The sequence below is a fragment of the Pteropus vampyrus genome, unplaced genomic scaffold (assembly GCF_000151845.1).
Source record: "Pteropus vampyrus isolate Shadow unplaced genomic scaffold, Pvam_2.0 Scaffold43, whole genome shotgun sequence".
In the NCBI taxonomy this organism is placed as follows: domain Eukaryota; kingdom Metazoa; phylum Chordata; class Mammalia; order Chiroptera; family Pteropodidae; genus Pteropus; species Pteropus vampyrus.
In genome coordinates, this window is record NW_011888824.1 from 1,076,820 (window position 1) to 1,103,592 (window position 26,773).

Genomic DNA, 26,773 nt, shown 5'->3' on the forward strand with positions numbered 1-26,773 from the left:
AGAGAAGAAAACATAGGAGTCAATCTTTGTGCCTTGGGTTAGGCAAGTATTTCTTAAATAGGACACCAAAAGCATAAGTAACAAAAGAAAAAAAATAAAAAAATTGACTGCATCAAAATTTAATATTTTTGTGCTTCAAATGACACTACTAAGAAAGTGAAAATACGACCCATAAAATGGGACTGTTTGCAAACCATATATTTGGTTAGAGACCCTTATCCAAGTGTTTGCCTACAGCTGGGCACCTGGGGTTGGGGGGCAGATTATGAGGGTGAATTTGACTGCTAATGGTTACAGGGTTCCTTTTTGGAAAGATGAAAATGTTCTAAAATTAGATTGTGGGTGACAGTTGCATAAATCTGTAAATATACTGAAAACCACTGAATTGTACACTCTAAATAGGTGAACTGTATGGTATGTGAATTATATCTCAATAAGCTGTTAATAAAAAAAAAGACAAATATTCAAAACACATAAGTCTCTAATTCTTTTACAACATTTTACTATTATCTATCTCTTGAGGCTATTCCTGAGTGGCCCCAAAACATAGGATCAAATTGTGTACAGTGTTAAAATGGCAAGGACTATTTATCTCAACTAATATCTTGTTTATTTCTTTATACCAGTCAGACAGATGGCCGTGAGTGATAATACTCTGTACTAATCCCTTAGGAAGACTAGTTTGTTTGAGGTTTAGACATAGACAATAATGATCTGCCCCATTTATAAGAAATATAACAATGCTATAAAAGGCTTCATGACAAAATGATTAGAATATGCTATACAAAAGATCTAGTCAGTCATCCTGCTGCATTCCATCAACAAATGTTTGTTGAGTGTTATAGAAAATGCAAAAATGAATTAGTTCTTCTTCCTGTATGCAGTTAAGACTCAATCAAGAAAATGGAAACCAATTTAAATTTTTAAAGCTAAAGGCATTTAATGGAAGAAGTAGGTACTTATAAACTTTTGAAAGGACTTAAGGAGTGAGAGTCAAAAGAGTTGCCATCAGCTTTCAAAAACTGAATCTGAAACTTCTTGCTATCATGCAGAGGTCAGGGAGAAGCAAGAAACTGAAATCAATAATCATGGTTGCCCAGCAGCCCTGGGGTGAAAGGCTGGCACAGGAATGTGGAAGTTGCTGCAGAAAGTCACGTCTTCAATTCACATGTCCACTACTGCTTCTGGAGAAAGAGAAATGACTTCTACTTCTCTTCTGCCCTCTAATTCATGCATATATACATCTCATTAGCAGAATCTAACCTGTATTTGGAATCCTGGCAAGAGACTATGGAAAATGTAGTTCTCATTCATCCAGCTCCTGCAATGAAAGGGAGAGTATTAAAGGAAATGGAAATGGTGCTAAGTACCTACATACAATATATGACTCACTGTCCTCAAGGTTAGTTAGGTAATTTTTCTGAGACTTATATAGTATGCATTAGGGATGGTTTCTTAGTGACAGGGAATGCAAGCTGCCGAAATTTAATCTTTCTCTCAGATAACTTGACATGTCTTGAATTATTGGACTTCTAGGCACTTTACCAAGTTGGCAGGCTCTAAAGGTTGTAGGGAGTTATCTCCCACCCTCTGGCACATGCCTTAAGGAACATAAAGAATACTTGTGAATTCTTCACACTTGTCCAATCATCATAATGTCACTACCATAGTGGACCAGTGTGAAGTCCTGTGGGATGGCAAGACTATCAAGTTTCCTGTGGATGAAATTATAACAGAGTCCTGGAGATTTCATATAACTCTGGGCCAGGACTCCAGTGTACTGCTTACCATTCTGGGTAAAAATAAGCTGTTTCTGGTGGTCTTTACTTATGACTGTAAAACAAGAATCAGAAACTAGAGCTTATAGGCTGGTTATTTGTTTTGTAAATATAATTTTTTGGTGTTTATTGTTTTTTTTTGGAATTACATCCATGCCCATTCATTTACTTATTGTCTGTGGCTGCTTTCATATTAAAACCACAAATTGAGTATTTGGGACAAACATCTCACTAACCAGCCAAAACACTGCCTTCAAACCAAAGATAAATAGAAACAAAACAAAGTCTTAAATTTCCTTCTAATGCAAAACTATATTTCTTTTATGAAAAGTAAACACTAAAATGTATTTATAAAAGTTTAAACCAAATACTATTTTTTTCTGAGGTTTGAAACAAATAATGCCTATTTAGAGGAAACTTTCTCCCTCAGTCTTCTCATTCTAGTACAAAATAGCCAGAACTATGCTGCTCTCTTAACCTCTGATTAAAACAAACAAACAAACAAACAAACAAAAAACACCTGTTTAGAAAAATCTATTATACCATTGGGCAAAGTAATTTGCAATATTTGATTGACAATCCATTATTACCTCTAATGGAGGACACACAAAAAATAAACTCCTTGTTTGCCTGTTCTGAAAAAGCTCCAATGCAAATTTCAACACAAGTCAGGACCCTCATTTGGAATTCATTGGGAGTTACCACTGAAGTGCCATTGACCTGAATGAAGAGATTGAACTACAGTATAGACCCAGAGGTCTGCATTTATTAGGTAAACTCTCTCACTCCAAAATCTCCTGGTGGTGGGGAGAGGACAATAGCAAATGTCAATTCTCTGACCTTTTAATTTATACTGTCACTTGCAGAAGATTTTCTTTTATTTTGAATTCTCATTTTTCCATAATAATTTGCAATTATATAATGCTTCATAGGATTAGTGAGTGTTTTCAAAAACATCCACCTAGAAAGTATTTTCTTCTCACATTTCATAGATAAGGAAACTGAGGCTAAGAGAAAGTAGGTGATTCAGCTTCACAAAGAAAGAGACCAAAGAGAACATTCACCAAGCATCCACTGTATTATAGGCACTAGGCCTCACACCTTAATTTTAGACTTCAAGTCCAATAGTCTTACTATCACAATTTATTAATCCCTATCACAGTGAATACTAGGTATGGTAGTGGTGGTAGTTACTTTTAAAAACATAAAAATATAATAAGCACTATCTCAAACAAACAACATGACAAGAAGAAAGGAAACACTTTAAGGTAAGTGCTGTTTCTAAAGTTATTGAATGAATGGCATTAAAAATATGCTTATATTTCTGCCGAAATAATTAAACTAAAGAACAGGAAGTACTTTTTAAGAATTTGGTTGTGACATTCTGAAATATCTAACCACAAGAAGTTGTAAAATGTCTCCAGACAATTATAATGAGCAAACTTATCTTTTGGGAATGATTCAAATAAAGTTCTGCTTAAAGTTGGCAACTGTAGGAAATGTTTCCCTTCTAGTTCTGTCATCTTATGACATTATCTCTAGTAACAGTGTGCTTTCCCCTGAACACACTTTAACATTCTGTAAATCTGTTAGGAGAGAGTTCGTAATATGAGATATAGATATGAAGTATGTGTGATCAAGCTTTGTGCAGCTATGAAGCAAGAGACTACGTGCTATCAGATTCATCAGCATCATTCACTTACTAATTTATCAAATAAACATTTATTACATACACCCTATGTACTCGATTTGTGAAAGATATAAAACAATTTAGTAAAACCTTTTCCTATCTAATAGATTTTGAGTGGCCTAGTCAAAAAACCAATGCTAGTGACACATATGAATTATTATCTTCATTAGAGAGGCTGGGTAATACACAAAGGAGACTACGCAAGCATCCGTCTGCCATCTAGGACACAGGTCAATAAACGTTTTCTGTAAACAGCCAGATTGTAAATATTGTAGGCTTTGCAGGGCCATATGGTATTTGGAATATTTTAGGCTTTTCGGAGCCATATGGTCTGTGTTGCAGATACTTAACTCTACATCATATTGCAAAAGCAGCCATAGATAATACATAAATGAATGGATGTGGCTGTATTCCAATAAAGTTTTATTTATGGACACTGAAATCTGAATTTCATATAATTTTCAAGTGTCACAAAATATTATTCTTTTGATTTGTTAAAAGCCATTTAAAATATAAAAACCATTCTTAGCTTGCAGGCCATACAAAAACAGGCAGTAGACTATAACTTGTCAATCTTTCAACAATGAAATTACCACCTATGAAAGAAAATAAAATTGTAGATGACCATGAAGGATAATGGGAATATAATAAAATGTTAAAATAAACATAACATTAAATGGTAAAAATTTAAAATATTTACATTCAAAGATTTGGAAGGACAATAAAGTGTTATATGGGTTTTATATCTGGATGGAGCAGACCTAGCTCTTCTCAGCAATTGGTAGAGAAGAAATATGAATGACTGCATACTAAAAGATGAAAAACAAAGATCTACTACCTCCAGATTTGTCACAGTTCTTAACCTTATAATGTCTGGAGGTTGAATTGCTTCCCATAAAACTCTCTGTACTCAGCTCCTATTTTTGTTTTCTGTTTTCTAAATAACTGACCTTGTGTATTAGTCAGGATTCTCCGGAAAAACAGAACCAATAAGATGGAGATATATACATATGATATGTCTATGAGATTTTTAAATAAGGAATTGGCTCATGCAACTGTGGAGGCCAAGGAGTCCCGTGATCTGCAGTCAGCAAGCTGGAGACCCCAGAGAGCTGCTGGTGTAGTCTTGGTCTGTATTCACAGACCTGAGGACCAGGTGTGATGATGAAAGAAGTCCCATTCTGAGAGCAAGGGAAGATCAATGTCCCAGCTCAAATGTCAGGCAAGAAAAGCAAATTCATCTTTCTTTTGCCTTTAATTCTACTTAGGCCCTCAACGGAACTATGTGATGCCCACCTGCATTGGGGAGGGCACTCTGCTTTATTCGATCTTCAGTTTCAAATGCTAATCTCATTGAGAAACACCCCCATGGGGGAAACCAAGAAATAACATTTAACCAAATATCTGGACATCCTGTGGCCCAGTCAAGTTGGCACGTAAAATTACCAATCACATCAGTATTTCCAAAACTGTGTCACTTGTGGATAGTATGTTAGAAAGTGTATTGTGAGAAAACCTATCAGGTCTCTTAATAAAATTAAACTCAAGCCATCCAAGGGTTGGAACAGAGGGAGGATCTTCAGGTGAAGGCTGTGACTGGAACTTAAGAGTAGGAGCTAGAACTCACAGGCTTGACTAGAATCTCCAGAAATTGCCTGTACTGAACATCTTTTGTTCCCTGCCTCATGTCCGTTTGCTCATTTTTTATTCCATCACTGTAGCAAATAGCTTCACGCAGTTATCACCTCATAAAATCTTGCCTCAGCTGCATTGTTAACTCTCATTTTTTAACTCCAGGCTTCCCAGAGAGCATAAGATGGGATGCCTACCAGAGCCTACCTAGCATTCAAAGAAGTGTCTACTGGAAGTATAAGGGAACAGCCTTTGGCTGGTGTGGGACAGGAGCTAATGTGTAAAATGCTCCCCTCTTCCTTTCCTTACCAGGCAATTCTGAGATTCTTTGGAAGGTCCCGTCAAGATAGCATGCTTTTATTGGCTTTCTTTCCTTTGTTATTTTACTCAGGCTCTACTTTGAATGTGAGTAAAGTACTCAGAACGTCTTAGTCTGTTTGGTCTATTATAACAAAATATCATAGCTTGGGGGGTTTAAACAACAGAATTTATTTTCTGACAGTTCTGGAGGCTGGAAGTGCCAGATCAAATCTGATAGGGTCAGTTCCTGGTGAGAGCTCTCTTCCTGGCTTGGAGATGGCTGCCTTCTTGCTGTGTCCTCATCTGGCCTTTCCTCCGTAGGGGTGCGGAGGGAGGGAGGGAGCGAGCTCTTGTGTGCCTTCTATGAGGGTGTTAATTTTTTCAGACCAGAATCCCATCCTCATAACCTCATCTAATCCTAATTACCTCTGAAAGGTCCTCTCTCTAAATACCAGCACACTGAGTTAGGGCTTCGATATATGAATTTAAGGAGGACATTAATATTGGAATAATATTTGGTTATTCCAAATCAGGGTCCTCCTTTCTCCCAACATATGACCCTTATCTACCAATAGTGACACTGCTGTGTGTGTGTGTATGGGAGTGGAGGAATTGGCACCCTGCATTTCCTCCCTATCTTCTGACTTGACTAGGGACTTATAGAAGCCTCTCTTTCCTTCCCTACTAAAGAGGACCTTGGACAATCTTCACCACAATAGCTTGGAATAAGTTTTCCTGTTGGCCAGAATTAAACATCGGAATGAATTTTCATCTAGAAGCAATGCCATCCAGAAGTGTGTCCTGTGGGAGCATAGATATACAGTTGAGCCACACCATGGCTTCCCAATCATTTATTTGTAGGTTCAATATCTATCTGTCTGTCAGTCTGTCATCTATCTAATCTACTTATGTAATGACTGCTTTATGCTAAGCACTATGTTACAGACTAGATATAAAACAAATAAGAATTGCTGCTCTGTGAATTAGTACTCATATTCTAGTGGGGACGGCTAAAAAATAAAGATAAGCAAGTAAAATATATAAGATGTTATACGATGATAAGAGCCAAGAAAAAAAATAATAAAGCAGAGAAGGGAAGGAGAGATGGCTAGGGGAGAGAGGAAGGGAGGGAGAAAGATTGTGTCATATTAGAGAGAAGATCTGTCGAAAGGAAGAGAAGGAGAAAGTCTTGTATATATCTGAAGGAAGAACATTCTAGGCAGAGGGTTCAGCGGGTATGAAAGATCTACCTGAGATAGTTTGAATGTGTGTTCTAGAAAGAACCAGTGAGGACCAGTGAGGCTACAGTGGAATAAGAGATGGGGGAGCAAAGGGATGAGGACAGAAAAGTGTGGGTGGGCCAAATCCTGTGAGTCCTTAGAGAACACCACAAGAACTTCGTTTTTTGTTTTTTTTTTTTCCAAGTGACATGGAAAACTATGGGCAAACGATTGTTGAGCAGATAATTGTCATCATCTGACTTTTATTTGAAAAGACTTGTACTGGATTTAATGTTGAAAAAAGCCTGAAAGGGGCACAGGCAAGAGCAGCACATTGAAATGAGTTAGGAAGTCATTGCAGTTATCCAATGCAGTTAGTCCAAGGCAGGAGTTGTGGAGGTGATTAAAGAAAATATGCATGGAAATACTGTGAAGGTAGTCAATAAGCCACTGCCTGTGGCTCTAATAGGGGACAAATGTAAAAGTGAAGACGAGATGACTCGGTCTGATTGAAATGTTCTAGAAGATATTAATATCTTGGTTTGTCAAGTTCCAATTGAAATAGATACTATCAATAATGTCCATACTTACATATGATGAAACTGAAGTTTAGAAGATTAAATAATTTGCTTAAAGTCACACAGTTTGTAAGAGAAAGAACGAAAGCTTAAACCTAGATCAGAATCCATAATTTTAATCATCACTATTAAGATAATTTAGCAACTCACTTTTTAGATAAGTGTAAGAACATTTTAGTTTTACCTACCCTAAAAAAATTTTCCCCAGCTTTATTGAGATATAATTAATCAAAACATTTTTTAATTAGCAGGAATCATTATAAAGGTATACTATACCCAAGAGAAAACTATATACACTGTTATAAAATCTGTTTCTTCTGCTTCCTATCAATCATTGCTCATAAAACTAGTGTATAATAAAGTATGGCTGACTGCTAGGCATGGCTTACAAGAGCAGAAACATTCCTTAAAGAAAATTGATCTGGCTGGGATCTGACTGTAAGTAGGCGAGTGTCTTCCTTTTAGCCCAATTATCCAGGTTGACTGATGGTCTTTAAGGAGCTGTCCCCAATCTGGGGAGGCACCACTGTATTCTGAGGGTTTAAATCATGAGTCACCTGGTTTCATCTATCCCACACTGTTCTTTGATAAACTGTCAACCTCCTTTTAATGCATCCTCCATTGACAGCTCAGCTTAAACTGATCCAGCTTGCCTTGTACTTTGGTACGTCCTGGGCTCAGGCTTTGCTCTTATTCTTAGCTATTGTTATCATGTCTTCTACAGTTCAGGGAATCAGTGAACAGTTTCTCAGGCAACACTGTTATTCATTTATTTATATGCTTTGGGTCCTTCCTTTTCAGTTTTTGTGTTTAAACATTCCCTACATCCCCCTCACCCAGATCTATCCTGGTCCTCTGCATCCATTTGTAAGTCAAAGGTTTAAAACTCAACACACATTTTCTTACAAACATGATACAAAATCATTTGTCTCTCAGGCACATCTATAAGTGTAGGCAACAACATTTCTGAGCAAAAAGAACATGAGCTTTGGAGTCAGGCAGATCTGACTAGTATGAGGATAAAAATGAGCAAATATTATAAAATCTAATGTACTGAATGGCTCAGAATAGGGCTCAAGGCTAGAGCTTTCTTTTTTTACCCATGACCTACTGCCAAAGGAAATATACTCACAGCTGCTCCTCTACACACCTGTCCCTAAACACATAGTCTTCTTGAGGATTTCTAGTGTTTTAAACAGTTGGTAACAATGGAAGAATAGAAAATAAATGGGAAGTTTTTAAAAACTTTTATTCACCATCCCCATAGACCCTGAAGTGGAAACCCAGGGTAACATGCTGACAGCTGTGATGAAAGGGAGGAGGAAGCAAAATGGAAGAGAAGAAAGAAAGAAACGTTTATCAAGCATATACTCAATGCTAGGCACTGTGCTAAGTTCTTTAGGTATTATCTCACCTAATCTTCTTCTGTTGGAAAGCTATCTCTTTTCTTTGAGTTGATGTATCTGGCCTAAGTTGATACAACTAGTGAGTGGCAGAGCTGAACTTTAAAGCTAACTCTGTCTGACCTCTATGTCTATAATATTTTAATATGTTTAATATATATCAAACTATATACAAATACTATCGTACGCTGTTATTAAAATCAGCATTTATATATCAATCATAAGGTAAGCACTAAGTCGTTGTTCTCCAAAAGAGTAATCTTATATTTAAATCACAATATTTTTAAATGTTGAGGCCCAATTAATATGAAAATTTGAGTAAAATGATAATGATAATTTAGTTTTGTGTTTCACAGGCTTACTTTATAAGGAATTTATAATAAAAATATCTTCTTAAATGTAACTGTGGCATAACTTCCTCATTACTTTAATAGCTTCCAGATGTTTAGATAATTTTGTTTAGAAACTTTGTAAATTATCAAAGTTCTTTGCCGATTAAATAAGATTTATAATAAAGTAAGTCTCCTCTGCCCTGTTAGACCTCATGATGTTGAAAACCTTTTTGAAGTCATAACTTCAAAGTAGTTTACATGGTTATAGTCTCATAATAAATACAGGATTATAGACTTTTCTGTAAGATTATAAAGGAAATGAAATAGAAATAATGACAAAATGACTTCCCATGTTCGTATCTCTTCCTTCAAATGTTTACCAATTGGGCAACAAACTTGATGGCTTATTGACATCAAAGGATACGGATCAAGTGCAGTGCCTTGTCAACTCACAGACCACTAGTAACAGAGCTAAACAATTTAATTGGACTTGAGATAACATCAAAGCGAATGACAATTTGTGCAGTAGGAAGTAAAATGTCTAGATCTGTAGGTTGGATATATGAATAGTAAAAAGTTAGTGAAAGGTGAGGAACCAATTAAAAAAAAGTTGTATAAATATTAATGAGGTGCTCAAAGACAATGGTTACACTTCAAATACTGGAGTCTGAGGATGAGAGGAAGGGATTTGATTTGAAAACAAATAAAAAGACTTGTGACTGAAAGTGAGAGAGAAATTTTTAAACATTCGATTTCTTTGTTTTAAAGATAGGCAATATCTTAAGACTGCAGAAAATAACAAGAAACAGTTGAAATTTAAGTAAGTAATAATACAGCAGAATGTCACGCATAGTCATTGTCACCTGAGTGTGTGGTGAACCTGTACTATCACTACACTTGTGAATGGTGCTTTATTGCTTTCTCTCTATTGATTATCACCATCTTTTCCATCTGAATTGATGGGAGTCCAAAAACAAACATTTCTTTTACAGAAGTACTTACAATATAGCACTAAGCCGGTAAGAATGGCTGAGAACTTTCAATCCTTTGAGTATAGTAGCTTAAAGAACTGGCTCTTTGAGTGTAGCTTAAAGAACTTTAAAGGAGGCATATATTGTAAGTATTATTGTAGTAGAAAATTTCACCTGCTTAGAATGAACCCTATTGTATTCCAAACGATTGGTTAAATACTTATTTAGAAGTGGTTTTCAGTTGCTTTTATTACATTGTTTCCTGGGCCTTGTTTTTCATCCTTTCCTCTGGGAATTTGCTTTACTAAAATTGTTCTGTGATCCAACAAAGGGACCATGCCACCAAACTAGAAAGAAAGAACCTGTTTACTTTTCTTAGCTTATTATATTCTATGTTGTTTTGTCTTCTATCCTTTTTTGTTTTTGTTTTGGGTTTTGGGTTTTTTTTTTAAATGGATAACAGAATATAGCAGAACAAGCCTTCCTTTGCCTACCTAGGTTCTCCCACAAGCTATGCATCCCATAGCTTAAAAAAAAGAAAAACAAAAAAAACTTCTCACTTTAGAACTTATATGTGATAGAGATATATTTCTTCAAATGTGCTCATGTATACAAACATAATTATGCTATTGTCCGAATTTCTTGATTATTCACAAAAACAATAATATCCAACTCACATTGTTATATTAGTCAAAAATAAAGAATACATTGGAATGATAGAAATACATTTGGGAATGATAGAAATACATTTCCATCACATATTTATTTTAAAGTCAGTAATCGTATTCTTCCTGAATACAAAGAAAAACTACTGTTGAGAAATAGTAAATATATTTATTCAAAAAAGAAACCTAAAAGTATTTATAATTTTGAGGGACAAAAGCATATTTAATTTTGCTAACTGTGCTCCTTTTTAAATTTTTTTTCAGAAATGAAAATAAAAACTGGTAATTACTTATTTAGCAATAATTAACGGGTTGGAGTTAAGGAGACAAATCAATGTTACTAAACCAAATGTTAAAGGCAATATCTATTGCTATTTAGAACTGATTTGAATATTTTTAAGACAATTGGCAATGTATTCAGAGTGAAGAGCTGCTTCATTCTTTCTGCTATGAAGATTTAAGATAAAAAGAGACACACCACTACTTAGAGACCATATAGATACCTATTTTTTCTCAGCATTTGTCTTTTTAATTAGATGTTTTAAATTGAAATATAACATTCGTAAAGTACATAAATCATAAGTTTACCACTCAATGAATTTTTGTAACGTTACCACACCTGTGTAATCACTACCTACATGAGGGAATAATTCAGTCAGTACCCTAGAAACCCCTGTCAATCATTACTCCACAGCAAAATCAACCATCTTCATTGATCGCCTGTTTTTCAACTTTATATAAATGGAATTGAACTGTACATATTCTTTTGTGTCTGGCTTTTTTTCATTCAGCATTATATTTTTGAGGTAAATTCATGTTTGCCTGTAGCTATATTTCACTTATTTTCATTGTTGTACTACAACTGATTTTATGAATATAACACAATTGTATTGTTTGTGGATATTCTGTTATTTGGGCTATTACAAAAATACTGCTATGTACATTTGAATACCTATCTTGGTGCATTTATATACCCGTTTTTTCAGAATATATTCTTTGGAGTAGAATACTGGAAACATAAGAGACATATAATTGGCTTTAGTATAAACTGCCAAATAGTTTTCCAAATTGGTTTTAGCAATTTGTACTCTCACCATCCTAACATTTACCATCATTCTTTTTAATTTTAGCCATTCTGGTGAGTATGTAGTGGTATACCACTGTGATTTTAATTTACATTCCACTGGTGACTAATGATGTTGAACATCTTTTTATATGTTTGCTGAATTTTTGAGTATCTTGTTTTTATGAAGTTGCCATGTCTTTTGGACATTTTCCATTGAGTTTTCAGGTTTTTAAAAATTGATTTGTAGGTATTTTTATATACATATGTATTTGTTAAGGATACTTTGTCAGATATATGAATTCCAAACATTTACTTCCAGCTTGCAGCTTGCCTTTCACTCTCTTCCTAAAAAGATTGTCTAATGAACAAACATTTTTAATATTAATGAAGTACAATTGATTACTCTGTTTCCTATGGTTACTGTTGTGTGTGTGTGTGTGTGTGTGTGTATGTGTGTGTATGGTAATTTTAAGATATTGTTGCCTATTCTAAGATCATGAAGACATTCTTTTATATTATCTTATAGAGAGAAGCTTTATTGTTTTACCATTTACACAGGTTTAATATTCAGCTACTGCTGTTTTATAAGTATAAAAAGAAGTATGGCTCAAGATTCATTTTTTTCCCCTATATGACTATCCAGTGGATTCAGTATCATTTATTGACATGACCATCTTTTCTCTATTTCTCTACAGTGGTACTTTTCTCATAAGTCAAGTGACCATATATGTGTAGGTCTGTTTTGGGACATTCTATTGTGTTTCGGTAGTCTATTTGTCTATCCTCTAGCAATATCCTGTAGCTTTGTAATAAGTCTTAATATCAAATACTCTAAAACACACCTAGATTTTGAATTAAAACAACTATTTTTAACTGAATTAAAGCTTCATCTGCTTCCTTTTTATTATTCCTACTATTGTTCACTGGGTCCATCTGACCTTTTTCTAGATCGCTCTTGCCAGAAATGATTAATTTTACAAATATTTTCATTGAACCAAATTTTGACTGCTATGATCCTCTCTTTTGAATTTTTTAGATCTTTCTTTTCCTCTTTTATATTTCTTATTCTCTTAGGGAATATTTTCTTTAAAATTAATCATGGATTTTGGATGCTTATTAATTTTCAGTCTTCCTTTTCAATACATACATTTAAGGCTATGAATTCTTTTAAAGCACCATTTTAGCTGAATTCAGCTACTGTTCTAATCATATCATAATTATTTGAGACATTTCATAATTTCTCTTATGTTTCCTCACTTCTCCATGAATTATTAGGAAGTACTCCCCTCAGATATAAGGAGTTTAAAGTGTTATTTAGTTGTTATTCATGTGTTACCTAATTGCTATGAAGTCAGATAACATGGGATATGATAACAGTAGTGTGAAAGTTGAGACTTGAATTTGAAATTTGAAAGTTGAGACTTATTTTACAGCCTAGTATGTAATTTTCATAAATAGTTCTTTTATGCTTGAGAAGAATGCATATTCTGTGGCTGCTGAGTGCAGTTTTCTACATATGTTCATTATATCAAGATTGTTAATTGTATTTTTAAATTCTTATATATTCCTTCTGACTGTTCTGTTAAATACTGATAGAGATGCTTAATCTTAGTAGTTTATTAATTTTCACCAGGAATTTTGTTCACATTAGTTTTATATATTTTGAAGTTATGGTATAAGATGAATACCTTCCTGCAGAATTAAAATTTTTTTTCAATATTATTGATCCATCATATCCCTAATATTGCTTTATACCTTAAAATCCATTTTATCTAGGGTGGCTCCCTAGTGTAGTGGTTAGCATGTCTGTTTTACACGCAGAAGGTCCTGGGTTTGCATCCCAGGTGGGGCCACGGACAAGACAGGTGTGCTGCCCCTCGCCCCCCTTTGGAGGAGATGCCCCGCCTTCAGAGATCCAGCTCTTAAAGGGAAACACAACATCTGTAGGTCAGTGGTGGAAGTGGGGGGTGGGGATTAAAGAGGAGAAAAAAATCTAATTTATCTACTATTAATCTAGCTACACCAGTTGTCTTTTAATTAGCATTTGTTTGACTTATTTCTTTCAATGCTGCTGGAGTTGTTCTTTGTCCTTAGATTTTAGGTGTGTTGTACCTAAACAGCATACAACTGGATTTTTGAAACTGTAATCTGTCAATCTTTGCCTTTAAACTAGACATGTGATCCATTTACACTGATTATAGTTTGCATTATAATTGGACTAACTTCTACCACCTTATTTTTTACTTCCATTTTTAGTATTTTTACCCTGATTTCCCAATTCTCAAAGGGTTATGTGAAGGCCAAGTGATCAGTTTTAATATGTATGTTATTTACTATTATTTATGATTACTATTGCTTACTTATTATTTCAAATTAAAAATATTTCAGACACATTAAACATACTTTTATATTCTGTCTGATAATTCCTGTAACTGAAATCTTTGAGGATTTGAAACTGTATACTGTTAATTTTACTGATTTTTGCTTATAATGGCTTGCTTATACATGTATTTTAAAATTTTTAATTGTTAATTTATGTTCCTTGTAATTTTAACTGTGAGAATTCTTTGAGAATTTGGTTCAAAGTAAATCTGTCAGAAATGATTTACATTTGCTTCTGCCAGGTGCTAAACTTTTGTGTGGGAGTTTCTCAAGCCACAAGGACTATACATATTCTAACTCTGGATCTGGGTGACAGTGCGCCTGTGTTAGCAATTCTTAGAGAGATGTGTTCTCTTTTCCTCCTCTTCTCAGAATTAATGCATAGTCTGTCTGTAGAGAAGACTTTTTTTCTAACATACTCACCAATGTTATTGCTTTACAGATCCAACTGTCTTCTAATAATATGGTCTGTTAAAGACAAAGACTTAAAACTTCCAGAGATATGCAGATGATGCCTGGCAAAAGCCAGCTCAGTGCTTCTGCTGGCACCCTGTAAGGGTAGATGAATCAGAAAAGAGTAAAGGGGTTGACTCAGGCCTGTACCATGATACGAGCCTTGAGGAGCTGACTGCGGCCCAAATATTGCCTCACTTTTCATTGTGATTGGATGCTCCCATACAGGGCACAACTTCATCAGTGTGTGTAGAGAGAGGCCTGTGCCAGTATTTGCTTACCTTTTTGAATTGGCTTGTTCTCATAGATTTTGGCCTTAGATTTTTTTTGCCCATAGATTTTAAAAAAAGGTAAAAATAATTTTACCTTTTTTAAAAATCAAACCCAGCAATGCATTTAAAAAATGTTTTTAAAATATTATATTAATCATTTTTAGATGTATGTCTTGAGAATGTTCCTCTGAACACTAGATCTGTTAAAATGTGGGGAATAGAAGTTAACTAAAATACTATGGTATACAAAGAAGATTAAATCTCTGCCTTCATAAAGCATATAGTTGAGTAGTCCTTTGTTATCATTTTGGGGGTGCGTGCTTCTTCCCAGTGATTGTACTCTCCCGGAGGACAGTCCTCTAGAGAGGATGGAGTCACAGGAAGCAACTGCATACAGACAATCTTAAAATCCTTGTCTTTCTAAGTGTTTTTCAATAAGTAGAGCATATTCGTGTGTCTCAGGGAACCACATAAAACCAGACTGAAGGACAGTACTTTGCTAATACCAACCTTTCATCACACATCTGTTTCGAATAAACTAAGGACCACCCCCTAAGATGGTCCATTTTCCAAGTGGAAGAATTTGTTTGCTTAGAAACTACAACATTCCAATTCCAATCCCACTGTCTCCACTATTTCCAGGGGCTATTTTACAAACTGACCAGTCAGGACTTGGTTATGTAAATATCCCTAGCAAAACCCATATAATTCAGGGGATTGCTCTTCTAATTTTTCTCCTGGTGCTTTTTATTTAAAAATCTCTTCTGCTGCTACTATTATAGCTGTTATGGTTTTTTGTTTTGTTTTGTTTTTACCACTATTTGCTGAAGCTACTTAAAAATTATTCTCCACAGGCAGTGTTCCTCACAGTGTGCCCAAAGAATTTGGCTCTCACTATCATGGCACATGAGAAGTTCTCCATTGTACTACGGTGTTTCTGCTTGTCCAGCAAAGTGCAGTGATGCTGTCTCAAGGTCATTTTGCTTTCTCAATCCCCACATCTAACTAAGTGGGAACTGAAAGTACAGTGTTTCTCTTTCACCTGACTAAACTTTCCCTCCAGTCACTTGTGGGAAAGAGCTTAGCAACTGCAGGTCAACTAACCACAGACCCATGGGGGGCGTCACATGCCAATCCATTGCCATTAAAGTTTGGTGTTCTGTCTCAACCATTTCTCATAGCAGGACATCTGCAAAATGAGGATTCATGCCCATAAGATTCTTTCTATTGACTCTTCTTTTCCTTAGACTCTAGGTTTATTTCTGGGAATAAGCCTGGAAACTTCCCTTCTGACTTCTCTAACCACTTTCCTGCTGAAGAGCAGGCACATATAGAAGGCCTTATAACCTTTATTTATCAATGAGAATCAGTCTAATATAAACTTTTATAAACTTGCTCTGTATTATTACCTGAATTGAACTAGTATAAAATAAGACTGATTCAATGATGCTTGTATAGTGATATCAAGAAACATTGTTTTATCCTTATATTTCATATATAATCTACATAAAATGGCAGAGACTATGTGTTGTCTGTTCTAGGTAGTGAAGACAATTTGAGGGCACAGAGAAAAACCAGAATTCTTGATTTCCTTTACCAGCTGTATTATCTACCAAACTATGAACTCTACCATAGCAGGGACAATATATGATCCATTTTTGTATGTCCAGAGCATGGCATGAGATCTGGTATATAATGACACTCAGATTGTTAAATGGAAATAATACATCTTTGTTTCACCCTTTCCCTCAATGTAGCTTTTTGGGGGGATTTTTATTGGACCTATCCTATTTCTGCTTCCAGTTCCAGGGAGCAATGGACCATGAGATCCCATAAAGAGCAACTGTGGAGATTTTGCAACAGCTTATGGGAAATTGGCATGTCCAGGCTTCTTCGTCAGCGAGCCATATGAAGCAGGGGTGTGTGTGTGGCACACCACCAACTACAATTGAGGGAATACCTCAGTTTGGCAGGCTTGAGATGCTTAGACCTGTTATTAGCAATATTTGGGAGTACCCTTTCAAAAAGAGATTATCATCACTCAGTAGACTTAGATTGAAAAAGGGACATGTGATGCTTTTGAGGAAGACCTGTGGAAAATTTAACTGCAGATGGAAAAGAGAAGGGTTGCTTGAGGACATACTCTAATACTAGACTAGAAAAATATGGCTTCTGTGGTGAATTGTTTACCGCAATGGCTGCCAACAATTCTTCCCATCACTGTTCATACATTCCACCCTTCCTATCAAGTGGTGAAGTCTATGATTCCTTCTCCTTGATTTGGAGGTGGCTTTCTGACTTGCTTTGACCAACAGAATTGGGCATAAGTGATGCTGTGTGACTTCTGGGCCTAGGCCTTAAAGACCTTGTAGTTTTTGTTCTTATCCTCTCAGAAGGCAGGTGACATTTAAAGAGGTTTGGGCTATTCTGCTAAGAGGCCACACGAAAAGAGAGAGGCCCTGAAAGGTAAGAGTCCATGTGGAGGAAATATTAAACTCCCCAGCTGACAGGCAGTGCCAACTGCCAGACATGTGAGTGAGACCATCTTGGATCTTTCATCCAGAGTTCAGCCTCCCAGCTGACACTACGTAGAGCAGAGATGAGCCATCCTGTTGAGCCTGGATTGAATGCCTACGTTAAAGAATCATGAGCAATAAAATGATTGTCATTAAGTTTTGGGATTATGAAGCCACAGATAACTTTAAACAGCTCCAAGAACTGGCCAGGCAATAGTGTGACTCCTGTTGGCGATGGTGTGGTGTCTTTGTTTCTTATGGTAGTGGAACTGGGAATTCATGCATTCCCAGTGAAGTCTGAGATCACCTGAATCTGACAGAACATGAGAGTGAATTGTCAAGTCTTCCCACCTGTGGTAAAAGAAGGGCAGGTTCTCAAATCAGAGCCACTCCAATACTTCCACCTGATTGAGTTTGGCACCCAGAAGGCACAAAGATAAAAGAAAGAATCACCAGTATCCTGAGATCAAGATTTCTTAGGAGCATGCCTGTGTGAGTGAGTTGGTAAGAAAGAACACTAAAGGAGTCCTAAATAAATTTCTAGTCCAAATTGCCAGACTGATTTTGCTTGCAGGTGGTGCTCAGGATTGAGGTTGTGATGCTAAATTTGGATGTGGTGACTCAGGATGCTATCTAGATTCCTGTCTTGTTCTTTGTGTCAGTCTCTTGCCTGTTAATCCAGTGTGTCCAGTGGGAAGACCCTTGCTCTTATCAGTCTCTTTCCTGGGGATTAATTTCTGACCTTGAACCACAGCCTGGTAGTTCTGCCCCATGTTGTCAGTGTTCCAGCTTGTCTATATTACTGGATATCTCACCTGTTCAGGACTTTGTCCTGCTTGTCTAATTGAGCCCCTCTTCTCTCCCTGTCAAGACCTTCTTGCTTGCCTGGATTACCACCTGTTGTTTACTTACATCTCTATAGCACCATATTCCACCTGTTTTCTTCACTTCCTTAGAATCTCTGGAACTTTAATTTTCTACCTTCAGTTCTTGCCAGGTCCTCACCAAATCTGCTCTATTCTATTGAAATGTTAGGGCCAGTAAGATTGTGTCCAAAAGACAGAGTCTAATTCTTCTTTTACACAATAACCTTTAGCCATTTGATAGCAACCTTTCCATCATCTTTAATCATCTCTTTAGGCTAAAGCTTGCTGGATCTCACATTATCAAGGTCATTCATCTATGGATTTAATTCAGCTTGTCAATATTCCTCTTAAAAGGTGGCATACAGAAGTGATTCACATGATTCAACAGAGAATATAGTATGGATATCATTACCTATGATAAGGGCATACTTTATATTTTAGTAATTGTGCCTCCATTTATGCTATTATTTTGCTATTATTTTCCATCAGGGATAGATAGAGGTTTTGTAAGTCCTAAAGCTTATAAACTTTAGGGACTCTCTTTAATAATTTATTTTTAACAAATATATAGTTAGTTTTAAGTCCAGTGAAAATGAGTGATCCTGATTTTCATTGCAAATCTACCTGAAGGTTCCTAATAGTCTTGTCTGGTAAAATTCCTGCGTATTCCTCTCTGTATTAGTGTACCCTACTAGGTTTAATTTGGGTACTTAGCATATGAGAGATTAAGTGAATTAACACACGTGAGGGACTTAGAATAATGCCTAGCACTTAGGGCATGCAAGAAATGGTAGCTATTATTATTTTTATTACTTACTAACAGGACCTTGACAAATTATCTTCCCGGCTCTTAATTTTCTTTTTGATGTAATGGAGATAATATTTGCCTTGCTTTTTTCATAAAGTTATTGTGAAGATTAAATGACAAAATATATGAATGTCAACTGAAATGCATCATACATATGGAAGGTATTGCAACTGAGGTTTTATTTGACATTGTTAATTTTAGGAAAGGTTATGTTTAGGAAAGAGAAGTCTTTACTCTAGCCGAGATGGAGTCACTAAAGACCTCAGTAGAGATGGGAAGAGGCAAAGGACAAAAGGTGCATGTGTGGTAGACGCTGAAGGCAATGACCTGCACATCTCTTTCCACATGCCAACATTCAGAAAAGATGAAAAAAAATAGAATCTGAGAGAAAGCGGTGTAATTACACAAAAGGACAGGGACTTACTGTTTGTGTGTGTCTTTTCACAACTGGCCTTGACCTAGGTCTCCAGCTTTGTCTTCAGCCATGTCCTGCTCTGTAATCCAGGCTCCCAGGTCTCAACTGGAGAAATCCTACTCACACTTTGGGTTCAGCATAAATTCCCCTCTTCCCTGGGTTTTCCCCAGTTCCGTCTGTCCATCCCATAGGAAGAATAAATGGTTCTTCTCCGATACACTCTCTGTGAAAGAACTTCCACTCTAGACTGAAGGGCACCCAGTTTTCCTTATTTTCGTGTTTCCAGGGCTTAGCTTCTTCTCCCACTAAATAGATGTTCAATAAGGTTTAGTCAATGAATTCACTTTGTAGAAATAAGTTTTTTAAGTTGATAAAAGGGTATTTACGAGGGATTCACGGGTAAGAACGCCTTGCACACAGGCATTAACAGTCGTTATCCACGGCAGCTCTGAGACCAAGAGATCCTTCTAGCCTGGGGTACTCGGCAACCGCTCCTAGCGAATCCCGTGGGAAGGGCCACCCCCGCCAGCGCGGGGGCGTGGCGCGGCCCGAGGGGGTTTCCGCGCCGGGGGCGCGTCCGGCGGGGGCGCGGGAGGGGCTTCCGCCGCGAGGGGGCGGGGCTGGCGCGCCGAGTCCTCTGACGGCCCCAGCCAGGGAATTTCAATTTGAAACCTAGCGGAGGGAGGAGGCGGGCGCAGCGGCCCGGCGGCTGGGGCTGAAGGTGGACTGGTCCCTGCGCGAGCGAGCTCCGGAGGTGCGGTGTCTGGGTAAGGAGGCATGCCGGGCTGCGGAATGGCGGGCCTGGGGCCGGGGAGCCCGGGCCGACTGAGTAGTCCCTACGGAGCTGCATGGGCGGCTCGGATTTTTCCTCTTGCTGCAGCTGGGAAGCTGATCTTGGGCAGGAAGCGGTGGCGGGACGGTCCCACCGGAGGGAGGGAGGCCGGCTTTGGGATTTTCTGCAGCTCCCTCTCTCTTCTCCTCCTCTTCTCTACCAGACCCCATTCTCTCTCCGGGGTCCGGGTCCTGTTGCTCCAGGCCAGATCCCCACTTCGCTGCTCCACTGTCCTTCTCTGCCCCCTCTCTCTCAGAGCTGGGGCCGAGTCTCGTCGTATCCGGGAGAGGTGGGGGCTTGGTGAAGAGTGTGCCGGCTCCTCCGGATGCCGTGGGCTCAAGGTCGCGCGTCCCCGGCCCCAAGGAACGGCTGGAAGACGAATCCGGCTCCATCCCGAGCGAGGGCCGCGGCGCGAGAACCGATCCCGGCCAAGAGCGGCCACTCGTCTTTGGCTCCCTGCGATGTGCGCGGGGGCTCCGGGGATGCGGCGGCGCCCTTCGGGAAGATGATTTTGGCAGGGGAAACGCGCAGGCGAGAACTCAGCACCTTCCTGTGCTGTCCGCTCGCGTGGGCACTGCAGGAAGCCCGGCGAGGGTCGCGCGCTAGCCCCACGCGCCCCGCAGGTTCGGCCCGGTGTCCGCCCGCGCCCATGCGGAGAGGAACGCCGTTTCGCACTCTGATCCTTAGAGTTCTGACACCCAGGCCATCTCACTACAGATGCCATTTATTCTGCCTCCGGGGCTGGGAGCATTTTTAGGTGAGCTGCAACGGAAGGATGAAGAGGAGAACCGAATGGATCCTGCAGAGTTGGAATTGGTGTCTGGGGCCCTATCCCCAGCCCGAGACGCTGCCCCCAGCAGCCGGAAGGGAAGTTTCAAGAGGGACGTCGGTCATTATGCTTCCCAAGATTTCAAACCTCCCCTGAGGTCAGGGTGTTTGGTTTTTTTTTTTTTTTTTTTTTGGTGAGGTCTGAAGAGCTCTGGCCTAGAGTCTGTTATTTTTGGGAGGGGTCTCTGTGTGGAGTCCTCCCTACTGTCCCCGAAGACTCCTTAAATTGAATTCCCCATTACCGCAACCGCTGGCTCTGTTTTTAAGAACCCTGGATGGGTGGAAGGGAAGGTGGAACCTAGAGGAGCTGTAGATATATTTTCTCTTTTATGAATCACATCTTTCCCTCAGTTTCTTGAACTTCTTGAATCTGAAATGGCATGTGTGTGTCATTGTTCTTTTGCTGTCTTGTTCATTTTACAGCTTTTTTTAAAATGACTCTTAAGAGTTTTTCCTTTATTCCATTTTCTTAAGTTACTTCTTTACTTTTTCCCTTGTTTTTGTTCTTCTCTCACCGGAATCCATTATTTTTATAGTCTCTGTTTATAACACTGTTTTGAGAATTAGCATTTTAGTTGATGTCCTATAGTGTTTCCCCTTGAGTTTAGGACTTGAGTGAAACTGAGTCAGTTTCTTGGTCGCAGAATCTTGGGCTTAGAATTTTCAGGTTTGGAACAGGTTTTACTGGGAAACGAATAGCACAGCACTTAATCCTATTCAGTTTCCATTTTCAGGCCTATTGCTGTGAGAAATTACTGGATTGGTGTTGCAGTCACTGATGGAGCTGCATTGCAGTGCAATCTTGAATTGTCGTTAAGGGCCAACCCAGTATATCCATCAGGCTGGTACAACTTTCAGAGAGTTTGGCTGTGTCACCTGCAGAGTTTCAGTGATCAATCTGATGATTCAATTTAAGAACTACCATCAAACTTCAGATATCTCCTCTTTGGAGGTCTTTGGAGAACTGTTCAAGTGAGAATGGCTTGGAACAATGGCATGGATTTAGGGCTAATTTAATCCTATCCTGTCTTCCTCACTTTTTGGGCAGAATTCCCACTGAAGTCAGTAGTGGTCTTGTGTGCAGAAGGACTGCTGAGAACAAGAGGCTGCTCATTTAGAGTAACGGGAAGGGACATTTTCTTTCCTTTTTAAAATATCCCTCTTTAAGAAAGACCTAGTCATAACAGTTTTTAATTTTTTACCTCTGGTTGAAGTAGTTACAACACGGTGTGCAAAGACTTTCCAGAGGAAATATGTGGATGAGTTGAGCCCCTAACTTGAAATTCTTAATATCTCAATTGGATGGAGATTGCTCAGAACAATTAAAAGTGATTTAAAAAAATCATTTAACAAAACTAGAATTTGATTTTAATAAAATTATTTCTGACTTATATAAAATTTTTAAACTGCTATGGAGTATTCTCAGCTCAGTGTATATATTAAACTGGGTATAAATACAACTGGGTATGTATATTAAAATCTGAAATTTAATTCCAAGTAGAAAGAAGCAAATATGCAGATTTAGGGGACGCACCTGAAGAGAGGCTCACCGAAAAAGAACTATTCAAATATGAGACAAAGAAATTCAGATAGCTCTTACTGCATTTGAAGAGTTAGTACAGTTATTATATGTAGTGACTGTCTGGGCCCATCAGATTTGTGAGTTAACTTTCCAAGTTAACTTTGTGCTGATCTGAGTTGGTGAACTTGTCAGGTTCCTTGCTTCTCTATGTTAATGTTCTTGTGGCTTACCCTTTCCAAATTACCAGTTCTAAAGAACTGAGTTTAGAAAACCTATCTAGTCACCAGATTTTAAAAATAGATTTTTAAAAATCATAACCATGTCCACGTGTACTACCCAACCACTTGCTTTCAACTAAAAATACTTGCAAAGATGACAAAGGAGTTCTCAACCAAAATATTTATTGGTAAAATTACTCTGTAGTTAGTAATATTGTATAGTTATGTTTAACATCAGGTTTTGCTCTGAATCACTACTCTCATATTACTGTGGTAGAGAATTACAAAGGTTCTATCTTTGCCATTTTATTTAGGAATGTGGGGGTTATAGTTTATATAACAACGTGAAATATTTTTGAAAATTTGATTTTGTTTCTATTAACATAGGAAAGTATGGGCCTTTTTTGTTGTTATTATTTTATTTTATTATTATTATTTTTTTGGAACTGAAGTAGCCTGTTTAAAAGCCATGTGTAGACTTTTTGGAAAATGTCTGAAGGCAATAAAATAGTATAAGGATCAATAGTGCTGAGAGTCAAATTTTGCATTTTTAAAGTTTGTATTGTTTACTTGGAGAAAGCAAGGAAATGTGCTTCCCTTCCCCCACTTTATTTAGAAACATTTCCAGTGGCCTTGTTTGCTTTTTCAGATTCAGAATTACTGTACCTAACCACTGGGTACCCTTACAGATTTAAAAGCCTCAAGTAAATGTTTATGCTGGCTTCAGTACTCAGCAAATACTAGCCAAACCCTAATTTACTGCCCTTTTATAGAATCTTGGAATCTCAGGGCTAGACCTTTAGGAGTCAGCAAATCCATTTTCAGCCCTTGCCCCTTCTCCCCAACACACAGACGTTACCAGCCTTTTTGGAAGGCCTGAGTTAATAGATTTGTAGATGATTCCTCCACAGATTCCAGACAGAGCATCCTTTGCGAATGGCATGTTTTGGCACAAACCAGCAACTTAATATTCATAATATTTCTGTCATTCTTTGACTGGGCAGTGCCCCAGACTAAAATCCAAAATGAAGTCAGTGCCTGGTGTTATTAACTACAGGGGAAGGGCCTCCAAGTATAAATAATATAGTTATTTAGAAGTTATAGGTAAGCCAGAAAGCAAAGAAAGGAATCATCTCTATTATCAGTTAGAAATAACTGATAATGATAACCAGTGCTTTTTTTAAAGTTTTTTTTTCTTGTAAAGTATATATTTGTGTATTTTGTATGAGAGAGGGAATATTATGAGGGAACCCTCTCTCATACAAAATACACAGATATACACACACATTAAAAAATATTTATGTATTTGTGATGTGAAGCATCTATGACATTGTAGTTAATGAATTTGATGAATCAGTTCGTTCAACTTTTATATAATATATTGGAGGTGCTTTTAGTGAAGAGTCTTTGAAAGCTGGAGTTGGCTTTGTAGAACCTGGTACTATTATATGTAGAAATGTCCTTTAGGTAATATTTCATATAGGGGATTTGCTTTTCTTTCCACTCGGTGTAATTTCCTTTTGTTTTGTGATTGGCTTGAGATCTGTGTGGGTTTCTTAGATGTGCGTTTTTCATGTCTAGAATAATCTGTACATTATTTTCTTAAATACTTAGTGTTTGGGATATTATTTATTTGAATGAGAATTTCAATGATTTTTCCCCCCAAATTCTCATTTTTATTTTTATTTTTTTATTTTTTATTTTTATTTTTATTCTTTTAGTGAGGCAACCTTTGGTTGACCTCACAGATTGCAAGGACCTCGTCAAGCTCACAATTCCTTACTTTTTAAATTTTTTACGCCTACAGCACCTGGTCTTCCTAGTGGTCTCCCATCCAAGTACTAACCAGTACAACCCTGGTTAGCTTCCGAGATCAGATGAGATGGGGCTTGTTCAGGGTGGCGTGGCTATAGAAAAAATTCTCATTTTTAAAATGATGTCTTTTACCCTTTGGTATAGGGGTAGACCTTATGTGGCCTATGAATTCATTCATACTGCTTAAGGTCCCTCCACCAAGATTAAAATTGGGCTGATTTTATATTCTCAGTTACTTTAAAAGTGGAAATATGTTTTCACTTTACAGATAACTTCTCTGCATTTTGGTATTTTTTCACTTAGGCATGGTAGAATCATAAAGGTATAAATGCATATAGATTGCCTTCCAACTAATCTTTATAATAGTATGGAATAAATTTGAGGAATAAGAATTATCTTTTTATTCACTCTGAGAAGTATCTTAAGTGGGATTTTCCTTTAGGTAGGCAAGCTGACATCTTAGATATGTAACTAAGTTCAGTGACCTGGGGAGGGTTTTAGCTCTTTCCAGTGTAAGAGCCAGAGGCATGGAAAGGGCTCCAAAGTGATTTTGTCACTGTTCACCTGTAGAACCTTACTGTCTAGGTCAGGTAGGGAAGTTCATTGTATCTAAACTAAATCTTTCATACTGTAAATGAACACCTAGTTTTCTCTTGCTTTGCTCTTTTTATGACCTCACTATCTCCATGGAAGAATTTTCAAATGCTTAAAAGACTTATGTTACCCTCTAATTGCCTTTTTCCAAGATAATTGTGGTTTGAAATTTTTTTCATATAAGTCTGATTATCTAACTCTCCAATCATCTTTTCCAAGGCCTGAATTTAGGTGTTCGGACCTCCTGATGAGCTTCAGAGTTAGACTTACCACCATGTGGCAACGGTGCTGAGTTTAATCATATTTTTGAGTTTCCTGTGTTTTACCAATATTGGCGCACATGCTTGAAGACATTAAATTAAAATGTACTGTACACTCTGCCATAATTCTTAGGTTCTTTTTCTTTTTGTCCAAACAGGCTACTTGTTTTCCAGTTAGATTCATCCAGCTGGAGGATGGAAAGGGAGTGTGGCGATCATTTAATTTAGTTCACACTCCACCTGGGGTGGAGAGAGGCTAAGTGGGGAAGATATGGCCCAGGGTGGGCCTCAGGGGTTCACAAACTACCTGAGACTTAGTAAATTGGTGTGTATATATGTGCGTGGGGTGGGTGGGGGCAAAAAGAGGGGAGAGAGAGATTTTTGGAAGCAGTTTTTTAAAGGGTTTTGGGAAAGAGCAAAGATTGAAAACTGCTAATGGAGTTCAGGTCTTATTTTTGAGATTAGAAAATCAAAAGTTAGGGAATATCTTTTTTTTCTTTTTTCTTTTTTAGGTTACCTTATTGTACTTTCATCACTTATTTCCCCCCTTCACACTTATTTCCGTTAAATTGAATTCTTTTAGTTGTCCCCTTTTATTCAGTTATCAAGGTTAAACTGAATTCTGATGTAATCTTGACTTCTTAAATTCTTACCTATGAATTTAAAAAATAGGCTTTTATTTCCTCACAGATTTCTCTGATGGAAATCTTGATTAGAAGGGATAAGTAACAAGTCCACACTATTTGGTACTGGGCAGCCTGGCACTTATGCTAATATAACCTTGGGTAAATTATTCAAAGCCTCAGTTTCCTTTAGTATGGGGCTTACAATCATAACCTAACCTCACAGCGTTATATGAGGATTAAATGAGAAAGTGCTTATAAAATGCTTTACATGGTACCTGGCATCTGTGAAAATTGTTACATTAAGAAAAGACCTAGTGAGTGGGTTGATTGTGCATATGTGGTAAGCAATTTTTTTTTTTTTTTTTGTAATGGTCAGGAATAATGATCTGTGTGGAAGTGTAGTCTTTGATATGAAACTAATTTCTTATGGTGATCACGAGTTAAAACCACTTTTTAACAATTTCAGTACAATATTTCTAGAATTTTTGAGCTTTTAGAAAACTTTATCTTAGCTAACTGTTTACCTCTTTTGGTAGTATACAAAAGAACATATAGATGGCAAGGCCGTTTCAGTTACACAGGGTGTTCATAAAACTTCCCAGATTTGAGAGACTTAAGAAAGAGGCTGACAACTCTAGCATTACATTGAGTTTCTTGAGGGAATTTACAAACAAGGTGCATCTTGGGCTGCAGCAGGGTGGCATGGATATCCTCTGCTGCATGGCAGGTGC

General features: G+C 37.5%; 1 protein-coding gene and 1 long non-coding RNA gene across 11 annotated transcripts in view; one reads left to right on the top strand and one right to left on the bottom strand.

The window, feature by feature from the left end:
* Positions 1-914: 914 nt before the first annotated feature.
* LOC111738763 lies at positions 915-19,920 on the bottom strand. Its single transcript, XR_002779966.1, has 2 exons — positions 19,357-19,920; positions 915-1,321 (listed from the first exon to the last, which is right to left on the bottom strand). It is a non-coding gene; the product is annotated as an uncharacterized LOC111738763 (long non-coding RNA).
* A 65-nt stretch (positions 19,921-19,985) lies between these two features.
* The window catches only part of EPB41L2 (erythrocyte membrane protein band 4.1 like 2), a 203,574-nt gene continuing 196,786 nt past the window's right edge, over positions 19,986-26,773 (top strand). For 4 of the 10 annotated variants that reach the window (XM_023529816.1, XM_011358712.2, XM_011358713.2 and 1 more), the window contains exon 1: positions 19,989-20,114. The gene's annotated coding sequence lies outside the window, so the exon portion shown is untranslated. Of the gene's footprint in view, positions 20,115-26,773 lie in introns of all 10 variants that reach the window. The other 6 variants (XM_023529812.1, XM_023529813.1, XM_011358707.2 and 3 more) reach the window with 3 other exon arrangements.